This window comes from Rousettus aegyptiacus, unplaced genomic scaffold, assembly GCF_014176215.1.
Source record: "Rousettus aegyptiacus isolate mRouAeg1 unplaced genomic scaffold, mRouAeg1.p scaffold_m13_p_15, whole genome shotgun sequence".
NCBI lineage: Eukaryota > Metazoa > Chordata > Mammalia > Chiroptera > Pteropodidae > Rousettus > Rousettus aegyptiacus.
The window spans coordinates 53,090,914-53,104,792 of record NW_023416290.1 but is presented as its reverse complement, the minus strand read 5'-3'; the positions used below and the strand labels follow the sequence as shown (position 1 = coordinate 53,104,792).

Below are 13,879 nucleotides of genomic sequence, written 5' to 3'. Positions count from 1 at the left end.
TTTGATAAGGAACATAGAGAAGGAGCTAGAATTGTTCAGAGACCTCCGTGCGTGGCTCTGCCTGGAGACGTCGAGGGAGGCTTCCCAAAGCTGGCACGGGAGCTGGGATTTCTTTCACTAGTCAGTGAAAATCATTGAGTTTCTACAAGGTACCAAGCAACAGACTTCGCCCTGGGGTAAGGGAGGGAGCAGGAGATGGTCCTTGTCCTAAAGGAGGTCACAGTGGAATAGGAGAGAAGAAGGGTCACATGTGTGTGTGTGGGGGGGGGGGCGGACAAAAAGAGTGTGATCTGGTTTTCCTGTCTGCCGTAGGGGCATGATGGAGGAGGGGCAGCCAGCAGGCGCAAGCTGATGTAACTGAGCCGTGAAGACAGTCGTGCTCTCCAGCTACCTAATGATAGCGAATGGCGCCTTGCGTTGGTTTAGCATGGCACAGTTTAGAAGGCATGCGCATTAATTGAGTCATCGGACAGTCACAACGGCTCAGCAAGGAGAGAGGAGGGGTATCATCACCCCCATTTTATAAACAATGACCTTGAAGCTCAGGAAAGGGAAATTAAATGAACAATTTGATTTTTTGTAGATATAGTGCCCCTTGTTAACAGTGCATCGGAGGACTTGGGTAGTGTACTCATCCGTTATGAATGTGCTTCCTGTGAGTTGTTTTACCTGAATCTCGACCCTCCCTGGGGTTCCTGAAAGTTCACGGCTGAAGATGAGATTCTGGCGCACACACCAGACCGTCCATAGGAGCTGCCCAGACCTCTCTCCAGTTCACCTGCCACAGGTGGTGTTTACCTGTTTCCACAGTTACTATCTGAAGAATAATGAAGCTGAATTTCTTTGCAAAACGTACTCCACATTGGGGGACCATCTCTGAGATCATGTAAGTTGGCACACTTCTGAGAGTGAAAGGGTATTGTGATTCATAACCACGTTAGGACAACAGGCGTGAGCTGGGACTGTCCCTGGCAAGCTGGGACATCTGGTCACTCTACCTATGAGTCATCCATCTCACTAATTGGATTCAGATTCTTTCCTCTGTTCTCACTTTTTCTGACTCATTTACTAAGTTAATTATTGGACAATCATTGGTGAATGTCCCAGCCCTGGGCTGCCGGGGACAAAGTATCCTGGCCTCTTCTCAGGAGAAGCACTCAGTGGACATTGACCAACTGCCTTGGACACGCGGACAGGAAACATCCGGCAGGTTCGTGTGGTGTCTTCACATGAGTTAATGAGTAAATCAAAGGCACCGTTCCCAGAGGGCAGAGGCCATGCCCGCTGCGCCTACCGCAGCACGGGGCACCTGCGCATGCGCCCAGGAAGCTCCGCAAATCCTGCCGGGCAGGGCCTCTCAAAGCGGAAGAGGGACCAGTCCCTCCCCGAATACAGCAGTGCTCAGCTCAGGATTCCCGGCGGCCCCCCCCCCGCCCCCCCCCCCCCCCCCCGGGCTCTCAAACGCCTTTCTGCCTTGTCTTTCCTTTGGTTTCTTATGTCTTGAAACACTTATCACAGAGCCACTAATTATTCGTGGTTTAAGGCTTGTTGGACTGGAAGGTGGGAGTTTATCCTCGGTGACCAGCAGAGGCCTGGCTCGGGCAAGGCTTTGCAATATTTGCTTGCTGACCGGTTGATTTAAAGTCCAAGGCATAGACTGCCTCTAATGAGGACCTTGGAGAATAATGAGCCTCCTGGGAGAATAATGGGGTGCAAGAGGAACTGGAAAGGGGCTTATGGATCAGGCGCTGATGAACAAAAATTACTTACTTGAGTGAGATATCCAAAAGGACAGTCTGGCTAAGGAGAAGGAATGAAATGCCACTTCTAGGGGTCCTTCTTCAGGTCCCCAGGTGGAGGGGCAGCCCTTCTGCATTATCCAGAGGTGGGCATGCCTTGACACTAGCTGAGCAGAGAGATGGGATAAGGAGCAGGATTTCCTGCCTGGACTGAATGGAGGCCTTGCTTCCAGGATTCCAGATGTCCAGGTGTGGCCAGGGGCCAGGTGCGTGGTGTCAGCCCAGCTGGCATGAGGTGGCATTCCCAATACACTCACTCATCGGAAAACCCCAAGTTGGCATTTCCCCACCTTTTCGATTCTGGGACAGGTGTTGCTTGCTGGATGTGCTGCAGGAGCATACCTGCTAAGTGGTCCCGGAGGGTACTTGACTGGGGGGATCTTTGAAGAAGGCTCTTGACTCTGGTAGTGAGCGAAGGGGGTGAAGACAAGGGCTGGGCTCCTCTGGGCCAGAGAAGGAGAGGCCGAAGCTCCAGTGAGGGTCTGACCCCCGTGGGTATTCATTTCACAGGCCGCCTCTGCTGCGATGCTCAACCTAAATGGAACCTGGGGCCCAAATGTCAGGTTCAAATCCCACCTCTACTTCCTGCCGGCCCTGTGGCCGAGGGCAAATGCATTACCATTTCTTTCTCAGTTTTCTCATCTGCAAAACGAAGATGAAATAGTGACCACCTGACAGGGTTCTTGTGCGGGGTAACTAATATAAGATGTGTTAAGCCCTGAGAGAATTTTCTGGCACAAAGTGTTAGCTAAAGGTAGTTTTCCAACATGCTCTATGCTCTTGTATTCCTTTACTCTTAACCTTTCCCCAGTTCCTATCTGCCTTAACCTTACTTCTCCTTCTAGGCATGGGCTAACCACCTCATTCATTCATTCATTCATTCATCTGTTCAGCAAACCTCATTGGGTACCTACCACTTGCCAGAAATTGGTCAGAGTATTCTGTAACGAACAGGCCAAGTTCTTGTCTGCAAGAAGTCTACAGTCCATTGGGATAGATCAAACAGGGCCCTGGCCTCTTCACGTGGGGCCCCTCCTCCTGCTGAGACCCAGGGATTCCTCGATCCAGGGCTGCCGCACCCTGAAATGTGTCTGGCACTGTATGGACCACGTGCGCATCGGCCATCCTAGCCCTAGCTGGTCCCCATAAATACCCGCGAAGTGAATAGCAGTGAGCAGTGTTTATGGGCTGCTTACCAGATGCTAAGCCCTCCTCTAAGAACTCTCCATTATTAACCATTCATCCTTCTCAACCACACTGTATAGGTGACTGTTAACACCTCTATTTTGTAGACAAAGAAACAGAGATGCAGAGAGGTTACGCTACTTGCCTGAGATCACATAGCTAGAGAGTGGAAGTCCTGGATGGGAGCATTCTCCAGTCTTCCCAATTCTGTAAGCCTGTAGCTTTGTTTTCTAGGTTTCTCGTTTGTTTTAGGTGTTTGTGGTTCATTTTTGCCACGCCCCTCTTTGCTAAGGTGAGAGGAATTCAGCCTGGGGTGGGAGTACTGACAGGTGGCCCAGGCAACCTGGAAAGATCCTGAGGGTGGGGGTGGGTGTCTGGATGCCCTTTCTCAGGTTTGAAAAACCTAGGGCTTGACAGGATTCAGGAATTACCTGCATTTTGCTGTTGCTGGCTCAGGGAATTAGGCTGGCACACTCTGGGGACTTGCAAAGCGTACTTGTGTCCGCGCGAATATTTGGGAAGGAGGTTAGTGAGGGACGAGTCCTAGGAGGCCAGGCTTGCAGAGACCCCGCTATCAACAGAAGCCCCCGGGTTTGCAGAAACCCCCAAGTGTAAACGCTCCCTTCCCCTGTCTTCCCCTTTCTGCACATACCTGTCACTCTCTCCCCACATTGAGGTCTGCTCTGAAGGCAGGGACCAGATCTTGTTCATCTTCACACGCTCCAACCCCACCAAGCACCTACACAATGCTCAGACAGAGTAGGTGTTGCAAACATATTAATTAAAATAAAAGTGCTGCGCACCATGTGGCTCTCGGGGACACTCCCTTGTGGCCGGGGTGTTCTGCCTAGCTGTGTAAGCTTCGCTGCTCCTTTTGCCTCTCTGGGCCTCCGTTTCCTCCTGACGTGAGGATTAAATGAGATAATAAGGGATTTAGAACAGTGCCAGGCACGCGGTAGGTATTCCGCTGGTGTTAACTCTTCTTAAGGTTATTAACACACAGTTAACATCTCCAGACTATTTGCCATATGTGCGGGGAGCCTGCAGTTGAAGAATCCTGGATTTGAATCCTGTCTCCTTCCTGGTCTCAGGTGAGTCGCTACACCTCTGTAAGCCTTGATTTCTACGTCTGTAAAGTGGGGATAAAGTTTCGACCTTACAGGGTGCTGGAGATCTGCATGTAAAGTCCTTAGTTTAGATGGGACACGTGGTAAGTGGTCAGGGAACCCCGGTTGCCTTGGTGATGCCCGCAGCAGTGATGATTCTGCTGGTGAGAGTTTGCATACGACGCCAATTTTAAAGTGAGAAACAGGCAGCGAAGAGGTCTGTGGTTCGTTTGAGGGCTGCCATCCTCCGGGAGAGCTACGCTTTCTTATTGTCTTAAGCGGCTTAAAAATAAATTGTAAAAGAACCTGTGTTGGGTCATCCATCTTGCCCTCCTACCCCGTCTCATCCCGCATCCTCTTGGCTCCTTTAAAAAAGGCTTCTTGTCCTGTGCAAGCATCTGTGCCTTTGGACATCTTGGTTCTGAAAGGCGATGTTCTCAGAATCGTGAAGCATCTCCTTTCTTCATCCTCCAATGGAAGCTCCAGACTGCACTGGGCTCCTGTCAGCCTGTCATTGGTCAGCCTGTCATTTCAAGACTGATCTGTCTGTCTTATGGGGGTCTCCTTTTGACCTCGCCCTTCGGGGAGACGTAAGCCTGAGAGGAAGAGCAGAGGCCAGCATTGCCGCATTTTTATTTGTGCGGTGGCAAGGCCTGGTGCAATAAAACCCAGGCTAAAGGGACGAAAAATCACCTTTTCTCTCTCTCTGCCAGGCCTTCCCCCAGGCCATCCAAGCTGCAGAGCCTACCCTTGGACCATTTGCATCGCTAGCTTTGGCACTTTATGAGGGTGACAGCCCCGCACAGTTGAGCTGCAGGCCCTCCCCGGGTTTGAATAAAAAACTGCAAGCCATAATACACATAAAATCCTAATGTGCCTTCAAAATTACCTCATCTTTTATTTAGAGGTTATTCCGCCCTTGTCTTCCTTTATCGCTCTTTATATGACTGAAGTGGGTGAGCAGCACCAAATGAGGCCATCTCGGTGGCTGAGCAGCGGGAGTGTTTATGGCCCAACTTTGGCAAGGCAGCGAGGCCCCCAGAGTCCCTTCAGTCCGGTCCCCGCCCCCTCTCTGAAGCCATGTGGATGCTGCTGCTTCCCAACCCGGCCCGTTTTTACACTGTCCTTCCAAACATGGATTTTTATTGTATTGCTAAGCGAAAGGGAGGTGCCTTTCAGAGAAGCTGTGATTTCTGAGTGGGCTGCAAATGCCACCCTGGCCAAGGCTGAGGCTTTGACACTCGCAGTGCACGGCTTCGGCTCAGCATTTCCTACGAAGGTCCTTGTTCTCTGAGCTCAGGATCCTTGACATTTAAAGGCCAAGACGAGCTGTGATTTACTCTTACGCTCAGTTTGGAGGAGGGGGCGGGGGGAAATGGAGAGATCACTTTTTTTGCAGGCTAACGCAGGGGTTTTCAGGCTTTAGCATTACGTGAGAATCGCCTGCAGGACTTTTTGAAACATGGGGTTCGGGGGCCCCACCCCTAGAGGTTCTGATTCTGCTGGTCTGGGGTGGGGTCTGGGATTCTGCATTTCTAAGGAATTCCTTGGTGCTGCGGATGCTGTGGCTCCATGGGCCAAACTTGGAGAATCACAGGGCTAAAGAAGTCAGTGAATTGAGGTGAGGATGTGTGTGTGTGTGTGAGGGAGAGACAGAGAGAGACTTGACGAAGACCACGCCCTCCAACACACACGCAGTGACTTTTGCTTTCAGAGGGAAGTTTCCTAGCTAGCGTGAAGAGGGGCTTAAATCACAGTGAATTAGAGTCTAGATTTAGAACTACGAGGCCCTGGAACGTAGAACTAATGCAGCTCAAAGAGTTTCCCGCGGCAGAGATTTAAAGGGCCAGCTACAGCGGGCTTTGGGAATGCCCAGAGACTGGTCCTGCTGGGAAGCAGCCTGTGGCCTCCATCTTTCACGAGTCTTGGAAATTGTAAGTATCTCCAAGGACAAAGTGGCCAGTGCTCTTTAAGTAGTGTAGTGTAGTGGTTATGAGCCCAGAGTCTGGGGTCAGACGTGTGAGAGTTTACCTTTTTGATCTTGGGCATGTTAGTAAACCTCTCTGAGTCTCGATTTCTTCAGCTGTAGAATGGGATAAAATGAGTATCAACCTCAGAGGGTGTTGTAAGGATTAAACGAAATAACACATGTAAAATCTCCCATCACAGTGCCTGGATGTGGCCAGTCTCAACAAAGTATTATTTTAAGTGTGTTCTCTTTTCCGAGAATCTTCTAGCATTTTCTTAGATTTGATGAGCATCTACTGAATACTTGCTATGTATTAAGATTTTTTATACTTATCATTTCATGTAATCATCCAAAATTGTTGAAAGAGGTGTACCATCCTAACTTAGAAACGAGAAAACAGCTACTCGGAAGGTTACAAAAATCGTCCTGCTTATTTAGAAGTCATGAGGCTCACCAGTGGTATGCCCGAGATTATACCTAGCCAGACTGGCTCCGTTCCCCCCACGACCCAGGTGGAGCTGGAGTTTGCTCTCGGCTCTGCTGTTAGAGAGCCGGCCCTCTCTGGTCCTCTAAGGGCCTGGCTGGTGTTTTGCAAAGATTTTCATCGGACCTAATCAGGTTCCCCTCATGTCATGAATTCAACAATTTAGCAATCATCGATCGAGTGTCTGCTATGTATCCAGCACTATTCTAACCACTCGAGATGGTGCAGCGAACCCAACAGTGGAAAGTGACGTCCCTCCCGAGTTTTTGTTCTACTTGGAGGGATGGCGGTGGATGTGGTAGTCACAAGCATATAAGCAAGTCTTTCAGGTAAAGGAAATGGCAGGACAAAGGTCCTGAGTTGAAGGAATGCTTAGAATGTTCCAGGAACAGCCGGGAAGCCGATGGCAGGAGCGGAGTGGACAGGAGGAGGAAGGGCAGGGGGCGGAGCATGTAGGACCTCACGGGTCATGGCACAGAGTTTGGCCTCTGCTCTTAAAGGAAAAGCCGTTTTTCTTGGCGCAGGTTCCACCGGGCGACCATCCTGGGATGAGGATCTGAGTGTGTTGCGTGGGAAGTGATTCCAGGGGCCACCGAAAGAGGAACGGAGAAGCGAGACAGAAAAGAGAAAGAAACCGGCCCAAGGGACGTCATCGGACTGGTTACCAGAGCGAGCCGCCGGAGCTCAGCCCTGCTGGGGCTGGAGGAGCCTTTGGCGCTATCGTGATCCACCAGCGCCCCAAGTGCTGATGGCGGGGGCCATGCCGGGGGCATTAGTCATCTGGCACATTCCGTTTGCCCCATACTTGGCTCTGTGAGCTTTTTCAGCCGGAAACGAGGCTCCGAGAGTTGCAGGTAAATGGCCTTTGGCTTGGACAACTGAATGCACGAGGGACACCGAGGCTTTTATGACCCTGCTGGGGAGTGACGTGGCCCGACGATATGCGCATGCGCACTGTAGTCCCGATCTGGTTTTTAAAAATTACGTGTAGGTACCGAAAAAAGGCATGACGAAAACGAGGCTTAACGCTGTGTCATTTTCTTTTTTTGTGTGTGTGTTGTCGCGTGCATTCCTTTTATAACGGCAAAGAAGGGCATTTTTTTTTTTTAGGAAACTAACCATTTCTGCTAAGCATTGAGTGAAGGGCACTCGACCAAAGCTTTGAGGTGAGCCGAGGGTGTGTGGCTCTCGCAGGAAGGCAGTCTGCAGTGCGGGGTTTGCGAAGGATGCGTCCCAGAGTGATGACCAGGCATCTTTGTGAAATATTTATGTTTTCTTCTCTGCTCAGGTCTCTGTTGGCAAAAAAAAAAAAAAAAAAAAAAAAAAAAAAAAAAAAAAAAAGCTGAAGGTAGAGAAATTTCCCAGAGAATCTAGTTCTAAGTTGCAAAATTCTCCTATCCAAGCCCGCAACACACACAACTGCCTGAGAACTTTTTGCAAATTTGGCCTCCTTTTTCTCTGTCTCTGTCTCTTTCTCTCTCCCTCCTTTCCTTCCTTTTTACTTCTACCTCCCCACATACCTCCTTCTCCCTCTCCCTCCTTTCTGCCTTCCCCCTGTTTCTTCTCTCTTCCACATCTATGTTTTAATCTTTCTTTCTTTCTCTTCATTCATTCAACAAATATTCACTGGGAGTCCACCATTTGCCAAGAAATATGTTAGATTATGGAGATACCGTTCATTAATTCATTCACTCATCATTCATTTGGAAAATATGGAGTCCCTATGACGTGCCAGACACTGTTTCGAGCGTGGAATGTGCTGTAATGAGCACAACAAACGAAAGCCCTTACTCTCTTAAAATTTATACTCCATAGGGGAGAGACGGACAATAGACGAGACAGATAAATAAAAGGCGTAGTACATTAGATGGTGGCGAAGTCAACGGAGAAAGACGAGGTAGAGAAAGAGCGTAGGAAGCACTTCTGTCTCCTTTTTAACTTCAAGTGGGCTGGTCAGGGAAGGTCTCACTGGACGAGAAGCAGCGTTTGAACGAAGACGGCGTGGGAGGTAGCCATATGGATAACTGGGAGAAGGGCGTATTTGAAGAAGCCGGCAACGCTGGTGCAAAGGCCCTGAGGTGGGAATGTGCGCGACATGTTTACGTAACGGTGAGGAGGCTGATGTAGCTGGGGGGACAGGAGGTAGGGTCGGAGAGCTACGGGTGGGTGGGGGCGGGGGGCTGGGCGCATTTCACAGGGCCTCATAGACCAAGGTGAGGACTTGGACTTGCCATGTGAGTGAGGCGGGGACCAAGGGAGGCTTTTGAGCAAGAGAGGGGCGCGATCCGGTTCGTAGTGCACCCACTGCTTCCCGGCTGTGGCGAGCCTTCGTAAGTAAGGATTCAGCCCTCGAGGAGCTCGTAGCCTCGTGGGTGAGAAAACCCTTCAAACTCTTCCGAGGTAGAAATAAAATGCTGTGCCAGCGTCAGGCCTGGGGACAGAGGGCATGAAGAAGAGCATTTGTGCCTGGGTCGGGCGTCAGGAAGCGCTTCACAGGGGTGGTGTCCGTGGAGCTGACGCCTGAAAGCTGCGTGGACCATGCTCCCCGAGGCGTGGGGAGAGAGGCAGGAGGCCGAGCACAGCAGAGGCGTGGCGGCTGGAGGGACCTCTGCTCCTCCGGGAACCGCAGGCGGTTTTCAGCAGGGCGAGAACGAAAAAAAGTATGAAGTAGTGAGTGGCAAGGGAGAACCAGGAGCGGGGAGAGTCACAAGGGGAGAGAAAGCCAGAAGCCACGTCTGGAAAGTCTTGTCAGCTCCGGGAGACGCCAGAAAAGAAGCAAAGGGGGTCCCCGGGGGGTGTCAAGCAGAGGACGGCCGTGACCGGATTATGTCCGGAGCCGCAGCGCGGACACAGGTGAATCTGCACAGCCTTTGTCTTTCAAGCTGCTGCCCCATATTCTGCCGGGAAACGGTCTGAGGAGTGTGATTTTGCCGGAGTGTGGTGGTATCTCAGCTACACTCCACCCTCGTGAGCAGAACGCAGTGACTGATGGCTCGAGAATGGCCTCTCATCAGGTGCCAAGAGATAGGTGGCTTCTCCAGCCCAGCCGAAGACCCGGGAATTTCACGAGCAAATCTCCATGCCCAGGACCTGGAGAGAAAGGGAAGGTGGATTCTGCCGTTTACCTTGATCCCCCGGCGCCTGCCCCCAGGAGCAGGAAACTGGGGCTTCCAGGGAACATCTCGCTTAAGAGAGTCTCATTGCATGGGTGGCCTGGGACAAGCCCAAGGACCCTGGGGGCAGGCGCCGAGTGTGGGCAATGAGCAGTACCAACTAGGAGGCTGTATCTAACGGTGCCTGTGCTCTGTGACATTGAGCAGTGCTGTAATAATAGCAGTAAAGCAGGGGAAGGGGTCACAGGGTGATGGAGGGTGCCATTTCAGGTAGAAGGCCAGGAAGCCCACGGTGACCTGAGGAAGAGAAGAAAAGTGACAGGCAGGTGTCAAAGGGCAGAGGGAGCAGCAGGGGAAGGCGGCCAGGTGGGAACACACCTGGTAGGTTTCAGAGCCGGGCAGTGGGGCTGGCAGGGGTGTGGGGAGTGGAGGAAGATGGGGCAGGTACGCGAATGGCCTAAGGCACGTTCACACAGGGCCTTGGGGGTCATCGGAGGGACTCGGGTTATTGTGCCAAGTGTGGAAGATTTTGAACTGGAGCGATGAGACTGGATGTGTGTCATGAGGGGTCATACCGGCCTCTGTATGGGGAACAGAGTGGGGAGCAAGGCCAGAATCATGGAGACCAGGAGGTGGCTCTGTAGAGTCTTGGGGGCCTTGCATGCTAGCAGGTGGGGTGGAGGGGGGTGAGCGGGCCAGACTGCGGCTCTGTTTTGAAGGTGATCCTAAGGTCTATGAGGTGGTGCTGTGTCCTCCCACCTGGATTTACTGCATTCATTCCATGAGGATACAGAAAAGAGGCCACGTGATTCCTGTCCCCATATTCCCTGGGGGGAGGGGGGAGGGATACACACAGCAAAACAGACCAAAATATGGCAGAACCGGAGGGTACGTCATGAGGAAAGGCCGGGGATGACCTCACACGGCAGACAGCTTTTAGTCCGAGTCTCGAGGAGGGCGCGGGAGTCTGCTAAGTGGGCAGGAAGCACGGGACGGAGGGTGTCCTGGCAGAGTGGCCCCCACTGGCCTGCTGGGGGGATCAGAGAGGACCCGTCCCGACCACAGCTCCCCACGGCATCAGCGTTCTCGCCGGCGCCCAGAAGAATTGGTTTGATGGATAAAACATGGTTTGATGGATAAAACACGGCATGGTGTGTTCGAGAAACTGCAAGTTGATTTGTCGCCTGGATCCTAAAATGTGACGAGGGCGTGGCACTGTGCCTCTAAATTCTCTGTATTCCAGGGGACTCAGGGGTAACTGAGGTGACCAGTCGGCGCGGCTCGCAGCATAAGGTTGGGAAGAGCCAGCAGCACACACCACAGAGCGGGATGCTGCTCAGAGGTGATGGGGTCGCCGCTTCCCACTCACTCGAGGTTCTACCTTTGAACTTGGAGGCGAGCCCGGGGAGACCAAGAGTGGGCATGGCAGGGTTGTGTTCGCTTCGCTAATGCATTCTGACTAGTGCAGACAGGGAGGACCCGAAGGTGAGTGAGAGGTTCCAAAGAACCTTCCAGAGAGTTCACGCGGGGGCGCTGAGGAGGATGGAGAGGATGATGTAAGACTCGTTGAGGGAGAAGGCGGCTGAAAGGTGCAGACACCCACTCCTCCTTCGTAAAACCTTTGGGATGCATCCTCGATTCTAGTCTCTGCCGACTCCTCCCGGGCCCTCAGGAGGGGAGGCTCTCCAACACGCAGGAAAATTCAGACACGTGGAGAATGGAGAAAGGACGGGACGCACAGTGGCTCCCCAGCACCGTCTCCCGGGCACATTCAGGCCGGCTTTCTTGGCAGCGGGCATAGGAATTGGCCCCGGGCGAGTTCCCCAGGTAAAAGGTGCCACCTGGGCGTGGGCCTGTTTCCTTGTGAAGGCTCCTGCTCGCCCTCGGGCTCCTGCTCGCCGCTGCTGAGTAATCTGCAGGCTGCAATCTGTTGGCGCAGAGCGCTTGCAACACCGAGTGTGAGGCTCGTCCCGGGTAAACAGCCCGTGTGCGCGCCCAGAGAGGCGCTGACGTCTGCTTTTGGGGAGCCTCCCTCCCCGCTGGCCTTAGGGCCCTGCCTCTCTGTCTTACTCTCTTAGGCTGCCCTGTCCTTCCCTGGGAACCAGGTCAGGGGCCCTGCTGGCAGGTGTCACAGGGCATGAATCAGGACCCTGTAGGAGGAGACGGAAAATCTGGGCTGAGGCCTAGCAGGAGGGTTAATTGGATGATTTATTTGGTCAATAGCCCATCTATTAATCTCTCCTTAGAGGATTAGGGACTTGCACATATGATGGGTCATCTCTTCGTGGGAGAAGTTTAGGTAGCTGGAAACTACATTTTGGTCGAGAATGACTCATTTTTTTTCCTCCATGCCTTTAGCGGAGGATTTAATTTCCTATAGGTGGATGACTTTAGAGTGGAGAAAGCTGACCATCATTTTGGCTGGTGGCTCAGCAAAGCAGTTTATCCCTTTGGCTTGCGATTTTCAGGGCGGAAGGACTTTCGGAGGCAAATTTCCTTATGCTGAAGCCCAGGTCAAGGCTTTCAAATGTTTCGTGTCCGAGACCTGACAACCTGTGAACTGGACTCATGTCCACATGATTCGACGGACCCTCACTGGGCGTTGTCGGCATGTGCCGGTCAGAGTGGTAAATCCCGAGGGTTGGCCAGGGCAGACGGTCCTTGCCTGGGGAGTCAGCTCACGGTCCCATGTTGGACTTACACACAAGCAAGCAAACAGAAATGGCGGTGCAGCATGGTATGCTGAAGGAAGAGGGTGAAAAGGAATCTATGCTTCGGATAAGGCAGAGAATCAAGGAAGGCCGCCCAGGGGATGCGAAATGTCAGATGAGTCTGGAACGGTAAAAATAAATGTAAATGAATGTTCTCCAAGTGCGGTTTCTCTTGTGTCCTCGGAGTTGGCCTCTTGTCATGCCGGTTTGGAGTACAAATGGTTAATTCATTCGTAACACTTAATAAAAAGGAGAAAGCATTTGCTGGCATTGCAAGTGAATTTACCCCAGACTTCATAGTAATTTCCCCTCCTGTACCTCTGTCTATGGGATCCATGGTCTTTGCCCTTTATGAAGTGGTCCACGGTGTGAAAAGTTTGAAAGGTCTTACGAGAATGACTATCTGGTAAACAAGCGAGTTGGAAGGATATATTGGACATGAAGTTAGGGTGTTGAGCTATGCAATTCTTTCCTCTCAAAATCACTGTGATTCCTCCGGGAGAAGTAGAGCGGGCTGAAAGCATTCCAGGCAGAGCGATCAAAAGTGAGGAGGTAAGGAGAGAGAGAGAGAAGAAATAAGTGAGTTTCAGCAAAGAGAAGGAGAGCAACAAGGAACGATGTTTGACCAGGTGAAGGCAGAGGTGAAGGGTACCATCCCAGGGCCTGGGATAGGCTTGGGAGGGAAGGGTGAGCTCATGTAGGCAGAGGGAATGTCTCCTAGAGAGGAAAAGAGGCAGGAATCAGTTGGAAGCTAAATAAGTTCACCCGGGCTGCCACACTGGGAAGCTTAAAACATCAGACATTAATGTTCTTATAGTTCTGGAGGCTAGAAGTTTAAAACCAAGGTGTTGCCAGGGCCATGCACTCTGTCTGAAGGCTCCGGGGAGCATCTGCTCGTTGCCTTTCTCCTGGCTTCTAGTGTTGGTAGCGATTCTTTGCATTCCCTGGCCTGGAGATGCATCACCGCCATGTCTGCCTCCATCGTCACATGGCATTCTCCTCGTGTGTCCCTCTCAGTGTCTCTTCTCATAAGGACACCGGTCATGTTAGATTAGTCTCCACCCTATTCCAGAGGGGCCTCACGTTAACATGATGATATCTGCAAAGGCCCTTTTTCCAAATAAGGTCACAGTCATGGATCCTGGAGATTAGGACTTCGGCGTATCCTTTTTAGGGGACGCCATCCAACCCATCTCAGACGCCTTGCAAAACGTCGTCGTGGATGGAGCATGAGCATGAGATGGTGGATTATCAAGAATATGAAATTTAAGAATCTTCTCGACTGATCTTTGGGAACTAGCACACAGCGAAGCAGGTTAGAAGTGACAGTAACAGAGGCTGTGCTCTGGGACCAAGCCCACACTCCTCGGTCGGCCTCTCTCTGGCCCCAGGCTGGGGTTCAGAGATGGCCGGGGCACTTTCAGCCTCCACTCCTGTCTGCTCTCCTCTGCTCCTCGTGATGAAATGCGGAGCAATTATAGGTGTTTGGTCTGACCTCCTGGAAGATGCTCC

General features: G+C 51.9%; 1 long non-coding RNA gene across 2 annotated transcripts in view; it reads left to right on the top strand.

The window, feature by feature from the left end:
• The first annotated feature begins 1,106 nt into the window (after window positions 1-1,106).
• Window positions 1,107-13,879, top strand: part of LOC107506201 — a 29,743-nt gene continuing 16,970 nt past the window's right edge. The window contains exons 1-3 of one of the 2 annotated variants that reach the window (XR_001595844.2): window positions 1,107-1,210; window positions 4,001-4,075; window positions 7,068-7,397. This is a non-coding gene — a long non-coding RNA (uncharacterized LOC107506201). Of the gene's footprint in view, window positions 1,211-4,000; window positions 4,076-7,067; window positions 7,788-13,879 lie in introns of those variants that run through there. The other variant, XR_004954667.1, reaches the window with a different exon arrangement.